Genomic DNA, 9,583 nt, shown 5'->3' on the forward strand with positions numbered 1-9,583 from the left:
CCAACCATTTTGGAGAGTAGTTTGGAACTATGCTCAAAAAGTTATCAAACTGTGCATACCCTTTGATCCAGCAGTGTTACTACTGGGATTATATCCCAAGAGATTATAAAGAAGGGAAAGGGACCTGTATGTGCACGAATGTTTGTGGCAGCCCTTTTTGTAGTGGCTAGAAACTGGAAACTGAATGGATGTCCATCAGTTGGAGAATGGCTGAATAAATTGTGGTATATGAATATTATGGAATATTACTGTTCTGTAAGAAATGACCAACAGGATGATTTCAGAAAGGCCTGGAGAGACTTACACGAACTGATGCTAAGTGAAATGAGCAGGACCAGGAGATCATTATATACTTCAACAACAATACTAGATGATGACTAGTCCTGATGGATCAGGCCATCCTCAGCAATGAGATCAACCAAATCATTTCTAATGGAGCAGTAATGAACAGAACTAACTATACCCAGAAAAAGAACTCTGGGAGATGACTAAAAACCATTACATTGAATTCCCAGTCCCTATATTTATGCACACCTGCATCTTTGATTTCCTTCACAAGCTAATTGTACAATAATTCAGAGTCTGATTCTTTTTGTACAGCAAAATAATGTTTTGGTCATGTATACTTATTGTGTATCTAAGTTATATTTTAATATATTTAACATCTACTGTCATCCTGCCATTTAGGGAGGGGTGGGTAAGAGGTGAAAAATTGGAACAAGAGGTTTGGCAATTGTTAATGTAAAGTTACCCATGTATATATCCTGTAAATAAAAGGCTATTAAATAAAAAAAAAAAAAAAAAAGAAAGAAAAGATGCTCCAAGTCATTATTAATCAGAGAAATGCAAATTAAGACAACTCTAAGATACCACTACACACCTGTCAGATTGGCTAAGATGACAGGAAAAAATAATGATGATTGTTGGAGGGGATGCGGGAAAACTGGGACATTGATGCATTGTTGGTGGAGTTGTGAGCGAATCCAACCATTTTGGAGAAGTAGTTTGGAACTATGCTCAAAAAGTTATCAAACTGTGCATACCCTTTGATCCACAGTGTTACTACTGGATTATATCCCAAAGAGATTATAAAGAAGGAAAGGGACCTGTATGTGCACGAATGTTTGTGGCAGCCCTTTTGTAGTGGCTAAAAACTGAAACTGAATGGATGTCCATCAGTTGGAGAAATAGCTGAATAAATTGTGGTATATGAAAATTATGGAATATTACTGTTCTGTAAGAAATGACCAACAGGATAATTTCAGAAAGGCCTGGAGAGACTTACATGAACTGATGCTGAGTGAAATGAGCAGGACCAGGAGATCATTATATACTTCAACAACAATACTAGATGATGACCAGTTCTGATGAGATCATTATATACTTCAACAACAATACTAGATGATGACCAGTTCTGATGGATCAGGCCATCCTCAGCAACGAGATCAACCAAATCATTTCTAATGGAGCAGTAATGAACTGAACTAGCTATGCCCAGAAAAAGAACTCTGGGAGATGACTAAAAACCATTACATTGAACTCCCAATCCCTATATTTATGCACACATGCATTTTTGATTTCCTTCACAAGCTAATTGTACAATATTTCAGAGTCTGATTCTTTTTGTACAGCAAAATAACTTTGTCATGTATACTTATTGTGTATCTAAGTTATATTTAATATATTTAACATCTACTGGTCATCCTGCCATCTAGGGAGGGATGGGGGTAAGAGGTGAAAAATTGGAAGAAGAGGTTTGGCAATTGTTAATGCTGTAAAGTTACCCATGTATATATCCTGTAAATAAAAGGCTATTAAATAAAAATTTAAAAAATAAATAAATAAAAATTAAATTAAATTAAAAAAAAAAAAAAAAGAAAGAAATGACCAGCAGGATGATTTCAGAAAGGCCTGGAGAGACTTACATGAACTGATGCTGAGTGAAATGAGCAGGACCAGGAGATCATTATATATGTCAACAACAATACTATATGATGATCAATTCTGATGGACCCAGCTCTCTTCAACAACGAGATGAACCAAATTGGTTCCATTTGTTCAATAATAAATAGAACCATCTACACCCAGCAAAAGAACCACAACATAGCATTTCCACTCCCTCTGTTTTTGTCCACTTGCATTTTTTATTTCATTCTCAGGTTAATTTTACCTTACTTCTACGTCATATTTTTCTTGTGCAGCAAAATAACTGCATGGATATGTATACATATATTGTATTCAACATATATTTTAACATATTTAACATATATTGTTCTATCTCTGCCATTTGGGGGAGGGAGTGAGGGTAAGGAGGGGAAAAGTTGGAATAGAAGGTTTTGCAAATGTCAATGCTGAAAAATTACCCATGCATATATCTTGTAAATAAAAAGCTATAATAAAAAAAAATTAAAAAGATTAAGATTCTACAGAACAATTAAGTGATCAATAGAAGCCTTGAGCAAACAAGGTTTTGAAATAAACTATCTTTTGGAGGGCCAGAAACTGTACCTCCTAGGGGAATTCCCAGACCCTGGGAAAAGCCTGCAAACAAACCCCCCAGTTAAGTGATTTTATTCAATTGGAGGTCTTAGCCTGAGGGACAGTCAATAGTTCTCTACTGAGTGGCTCAAACGGTTCCCCAGCTCCAGATTTACCCAGATAATCAGGGTCTGTTAACCCACCTTTACCAAATTCCTAATCAGGAGTTTTGCCTGCTAAGAAAGCTTCCTTCTTAGTGAACAATAAAAATCCATTTTTACCACACAGATTTCAGTTTGCAAATTTTAAAATTCTTTTGCATAGGACCTGTGCTTTGACCAGAGGGGATCTCTCCCCCTATTCCCACACTTCATTAGTTTTGAAAAATCACAAACTTAAGATAATAGCTCAGCCAGCCCAAACTAGTTGGGGTTAATGACCTGACTTCATCAAATCACTCCTTAAGAAGAATTTCCCCCATTTTTGAATGTGGGATTTATGATCAGGAAGGGGAACATGTTTATACATACAGGGGAAGATGGATCTGAATCAGAAAGATTGTAACCTGGAAGGGAGTGGATCAATCTGGTCTCTGAAGGGAGGATCTGTGCCAAGTTAACATTTATAAAGCTTCTGCCCACTTCTGTGCTGGGGGGCTCCCTCTTCCCATGGTGTCCACTTCTGGCCAGAAATGTTAAGATGATTCCTTATGTTTCTTCTTTAATAAAATTTCCTCAATATCTGATTTTCAGTGTCAAGTATATTTCTAACAGTACAATAAGAGAAGGGCCTAATTAGGTCAAGGACTCCCTGTTAGTGAATAGCAACTATTGTGCCAGTTAGAAAATGAACAATGTATCAAAAATGTAGTAACAAAGGTTTAGCAAAGCTTGCCTTTGAAAAAAAGATAGTTGGCCAATAAGTGATCCCAGGTTTTTTTCTATAACCTTTTATGGAAGGTAATTAATCTAAAGTATAAGTGAGAAGTCTCTCTTGATGGTGTATGTATATTCTACCTGAGATAATGTTAGTAGGATTGGAACCCTGAGTAGTAGATGTATCTAAGAAGGATTCAACTGAATCCAGTAGTTCTCAGTTTTTGCTTGTTTCCCAATGCTTGTGAAGTGGGTTGAGGTCCCTTTAAGAAACTGATTTGTGATCCTTTCAGATTGGTGATTCATATTACTCCCACAGCCCCTCCTGGCTGATGCATTATCAATTCAGGAAGGTAGGACCTTTGATTCACAAATCCTCTACAAAAGCACCCCTTTGAATTCCAATAGGAGATCCGGGCTTGTCCCAGCTCCCATTGGGAACAGTCAAGTTGGGACTCTATTCATAGGCTTCCTTTAGCTAAATCTCTCATTATAAAAAGAGCCAAACTAAAATCCTCTCTTTGCAGAGGTTCCAAAAATGCCAGCCCTATGCGTGGCATGCCAAGTGTCTCTGCCCACTAGAATACTGTTTCCAGTGCCATCTTCTCTTTACCCTCATCTATTTCCTTAACCAGACTTTAACCTTACTTCCAATCCCCATAATAAACCTTTTTCTCAATCTAGGTTTTTGGGTCTGTAAATTCCTTTACAGAGGATCTCTGTGCTGCCAGAAAGGGAATCCTCAGAATTCCCTACCCTTGCACCATCACTAGACCTTATTTAACTCCCTGACCACCAGAAACCCTAATTTCATTTGGGTACCCCAAATCTAAACCTCATCACTTGAATGCTGATAAGGATAATGTGTCTGTTAGATAGTACAGAGCCTTTATTTGAAATGAAGAATTTTGAGCTCCTGACAGATAGCGATAGGAGAATGTTGGACTAGAGGATGCTGGGTGCAAAGGGAAGTTGTAAAGAGGCAGACTTGAGCTTTATGTGAGGAATATCTTCCTTTGAAGAAGTACTGTCTCCAATGGGAATGACTTAAATTATAAGTAGGGAGTACTTCATCATTAGAAACTTTTAAGTGAACATCTAATAGCTTCTTGTTGAGATTTTATATAGGAAATTTTTGTTCAGCACTGGGTCGGATTAAATTATTACTAAGGCCACTCTGAAATTCCATAAGTGGTTAATCAGCAAAGTTAAGGAAGAAGTTATTTTGATGTGGAAAAAGACTTTTTGTCCATAAAGAGGGGAAAATTAGGTACAAAATAGAAAATAAGTGGCAAAGACTCTAGAAACATTGTGCAAAGGACTCCAAGGCTACTAACAAGAAGAGGTTCACCAAAAAAAAAAAAAAAAAAAAAAAAAAAAATGCCAGCTAGTTAAATAACAGAAACTCTCAGATTATTGTCTTAGAAATAAAAGGAAATTGTAAGGAAACATGAATTTTTTGCCCTGATTTACTTGAGATAAATCAGGTTTCCTGCCCAAGTTTTTTCCTTTCTTTCCTCCATGCAATGAGGGATCATCTTACAAGATATCTCAGAGAAAGATACAAAATAATACAAAAAATATGGTCCCCAAAATGACCCTTTTCCAAAGGCAGTCTAGAAGACACTTATAAGAGTCAAATATACAAGACATATGTAGGCTATGAACCCAAATCTATAAGAATCAAAAGCCATTCCCCACTGGATAAGTAATCAAAGTACTTGAAGAGACAATTCTGAAAATAATTGCAAACTATTAATAATCATAGGAAAGATTTCTTTAAACTATTTATAATACGAGAAATGAGAAATGCAAATCACAATGATAGAAGTTTCACCTCAGTATTACAATTGGCAAACACTGTATGTATTAAAAATGTGACAAAGTTTATATTCCAAAGGTTTTTTAAGTACATTTGATGGACTTCTAACTGATTCAGTCATTCTGGAAAGCAATTTGGAATTACTATTTTCTAAAATAAAACTGCTTTAGCCAGAAATGCCACTGCTAGGCAAATACTATAAAGAGGTTAAAGAAAGAATGCTCCTTTGTATACCAAAACAGTAATGTAATTCCAGCATTTGTGTGTGTGTGTGTGATAATAAAGAACAGGAAACAAAAGTAGCTGGAGGAATGGTTAAACAAATTGTACATGAAAGTAATGGAATATTACTGGGCTAAACGAGTGAAAAATTTAAGAGATTTATAGGAAGACTTCTATGAACTGATATAAAATAACAGAACCAGGAAAACAATATATAAAACAATAATATAGGTGGACAAAAAACAGGAATTTTTTAAAAGAGGAACTAAATATTGTATACTTATAATGATAAAGCTTAGCAAAAGCAATAAGAAAAAAGAGGTTAAAGAAAGAATGCTCCTTTGTACACCAAAACAGTAATGTAATTCCAGCACTTGTATGTGTGTGTGATAATAAGGAAGAGGAAACAAAAGTAACTGGAGGAATGGTTAAACAAATTGTACATGAAAGTAATGGAATATTACTGGGCTAAACAAGTGAAAAATTTAAGAGATTTATAGGAAGACTTCTATGAACTGATATAAAATAACAGAACCAGGAAAACAATATATAAAACAATAATATAGGTGGACAAAAAACAGGAATTTTTTAAAAAAAGGAACTAAATATTGTATACTTATAATGATAAAGCTTAGCAAAAGCAATAAGAAAACATACTTCCTTTTCTTTTTTTGCAGATGTGATCTATGGGATACCATATATAGTCAGAGTTGGTTGATGAATTTTGATTAGTTTTGCTGAACTGCTTTTTTCCTTTTAAAATTTTGTTACAAAGGATGGCTCTTAGGGTTCATTTGGAAATGAAGGTTATATGATAACTAAAAATATCAATGGAAAGTTTTTTTTCTGCTTATAAATGTAAATTTTTTTACACATTTTCTTATGAATCATGTTGGGAGAGAAAAATCAAAACAGAAGGGAAAAACCACAAGAGAAAAAAAAAAAGAAGAAAAAAAGTGAATGTGTTGATTTATATTCAGTCTCCATATTTCTTTCTCTGAATGCAGATGGTGTTTTTCATCCAAAGTATGTTGGGATTGCCTTGGATCACTGAACTGCTGAGAAGAACCAAGTCTTTTTTTTACAGTTGATCATCATACAATCTTGTTACTGTGTACACTGTATTCCTGGTTCTGATTTTTTTACTCAGCATTAGTTCATGTAAATCTTGCCAGGTCTTTTTGCTATCAGCCTGCTCATCCTTTTTATAGAACAATAATATTCCATTACTTTCATATACCATTCAGTCATTCCCCAACTGATGAGCATCTATTCATTTTCCAATTCTCTGCCACCACACTGGACACTACTGGGTCAAAGGGTATGCATAGTTTTATAGATCTTTGTGCATAGTTCCAAATCACTTCCCAGAATGGTTGGATCATTTCACAACTTCATCAATAAATGCCTTAATGTCTCAGTTTTCTCCTCCCCAATATTTATCATCTTTTCCTGTCATTTTAGCTAATTTGAGAAGGATGAGGTGGTACCTCAAAGTTGTTTTAATTTTCATTTCTCTAATCAACAGTGATTTACAACATTTTTTCCTATGACTATAGATGACTTTAATTTCTTCATCTGAAAACTGTCTGTTCATATCCTTTGACCATTTATCAATAGGGGAATGACTTGTATTCTTATAAATTTGACCCAGTTCTTTATATGGTTTAGAAATGAGGCCTTTATCAGAAACACTGGCTGTCAAAATTTTTTCCCAGCTTTGTGCTTCCTTATATTTTATTTATTAATTTTAATAATAGCTTTTTATTTTCAAAATACAAGCAAGGTTAGCTTTCAACATTCATCCTTGCAATACCTTGTATTCCAAATTTGTTCTCCCTCCCTTCCCTTCACATATTCCCTCCCCTAGATAGAAAGTAATCCAATACACGTTATTAAACACATGCTATTCTTCTATACATTTTCCCATAATTATCATGCGGCATGAGAAAAATCAGATCTAAAAGGGAAAAAATGAGAAAGGAAAAAAAAAGCAAGCAAACAACAAAAAAGGTAAAAATACTGTGTTGTGATCCATATTCAGTCCCTATAGTTCTCTTTTTGAATGGAGATAACTCTCTTTATCAGAAGTTGGAATTGGCCTGAATCATCTCATTACTGAAAAGAGCCAAGACCATCAGAATTGATCATCATATATTCTTTGCTGTTGCTGTGTACAATGACCTCCTGATTATACTCATTTCACTTAGCATCACTTTATGTAAGTCTCTCCAGACCTTTCTGAAATCATCCTGCTGATCATTTCTTATAGAACAATAATAATCATGTCATAACTTAGTCTGCCATTTTCCAACTGATCCTATCATTTTCCAGTTCCTTGCCACTACAAAAAGGGCTGCTACAAATATTTTTGCACATGTAGGTCCTTTGCCCTGTTTTATGATCTCTTTGGATATAGACCAGGTAGAGACACTGCTAGATATACATAGTTTGATATGTGCTTCCCTTCTAATCTTGGCTATGTTGGTTTTGTTGGTGTAAAAACTTTTTAATTTAATGTAATCAAAGTTGTACATATTGCATTTCATAATGTTCTTTAGTCCTTCTTTGGCCATAGTCCTACTCCAAAGACTTGATAATTAGATTGTTCCCTTGTTCTCCTAATTTGCTTATAGTATCACCCTTTACACTCAAATTATGTATCCTCCATGGAAAGTTTTAAATCATCAAATGATGTGCTTACTTTCTCATTTCCAAAATCAAGAGAATGAACAATATTGTTTTTTGATTAAAATATAAAAACAAAAGAGAAGATTTTGTAGAGGTTTTTCTGTAGCAGACCACACTTTACAATCACACATCACTAAAAGGTGCTGATAATACAAGATGTTTCATTTGTTGATTAAAAACAAGCATTAAACTTGGTAGAGAAAAATGCATGTTTCATTCTCTTCCAATAAGGTGTGTAATGCATATATTTTGATCACAAAAGACTCCTTGATAAATGTAGCTATGATGGTAACTTTGTATCACAATCCTCTGATTACTAAGTGGAAAACAAAATGGGGAAATTGATATTTCTCCAAGATTGACCATTGTCTTCAAGCCTTTCACTGTGTCCACATGGAAAAGGTATTGATCGCCTATACACGGTACTCTAAATATTCATGTTTTTAGATGATGTTATTCCAATTTCATTAAACCCCAGAACATCATGAAGCCTTAAAATTAAATCCACAATTATTTTAAAAGATTGAGCTTTTAATAATTCAAACATGAATTGCCCATTCATGTATGAAAATATTCGAAATGTTATATATGTATGAATGGTGAATGTATGTATAAAATGTATGAAAATGCCCATTGTCAGGACTACTGCATGAATTTGGATACCTAGTCCACTGAATTAGAATACCAGTACATATATAAAAGCACTAAAGATGGATTATGAGCATAGTCTAAAATTGAGTAAGAAGAGAACTGGCTGGATTATATATGGAAAATTGTAGATTTCTGACAAGATGGTTAAGAAATTGGATCTTAGCCCAGCTGATATCTATCTTCTCAAAATACTATGAACAATGCCACATAAATCATACAGCAAACAACAAAAGAAAGAAATGCAACACTTTTTAGTGATCCCAAGTCGCCCCATAGTCTAAAACTCATTTTTCATATGTGCTCTTCTGGTGGTACTGAATAGTTGCGACTCCTGAAACACCAGTCTTCAAGAAATAAAAGTTGTAGATGACTCAACAGGCAGTATTGTCTATTGCATAACATATTGCATAGCTTGCAATATACTGAGAATGACAGTACACTTAAGAATTGATATAAAAAAGTGTAGATTATGGGATATTTCTCCAGTGAGAATGGGGAATAGCAAACAACCTATATATTATGAAGACCTAAGATAGCAAACCCAGAGCCAGCCTGCAATATCCCCCAGTATACTGGAACCAAATTAAAATGTAACTGGGAAATACTTAAAAATAGAGTAGAATATAGATATTTACAAATGGTTTCCTAGGTCAATATGCAGCCTACAGGGATTCTTATGTAGAGCTTTGTGGTCTCCATTTCTATGGTTGATATCACTGATATAGACTCTTTATGAAAGCCTTATGTGGGAGGGGGGAATGGACAAGAGTTATACAAGATGAGGGGAAATGTGAATGTGTTGTGATCTGTCCCAGTACAGGAATAGTCATATGCAGGTCATAGG

This window comes from Sarcophilus harrisii, chromosome 2, assembly GCF_902635505.1.
Source record: "Sarcophilus harrisii chromosome 2, mSarHar1.11, whole genome shotgun sequence".
In the NCBI taxonomy this organism is placed as follows: Eukaryota; Metazoa; Chordata; class Mammalia; order Dasyuromorphia; family Dasyuridae; genus Sarcophilus; species Sarcophilus harrisii.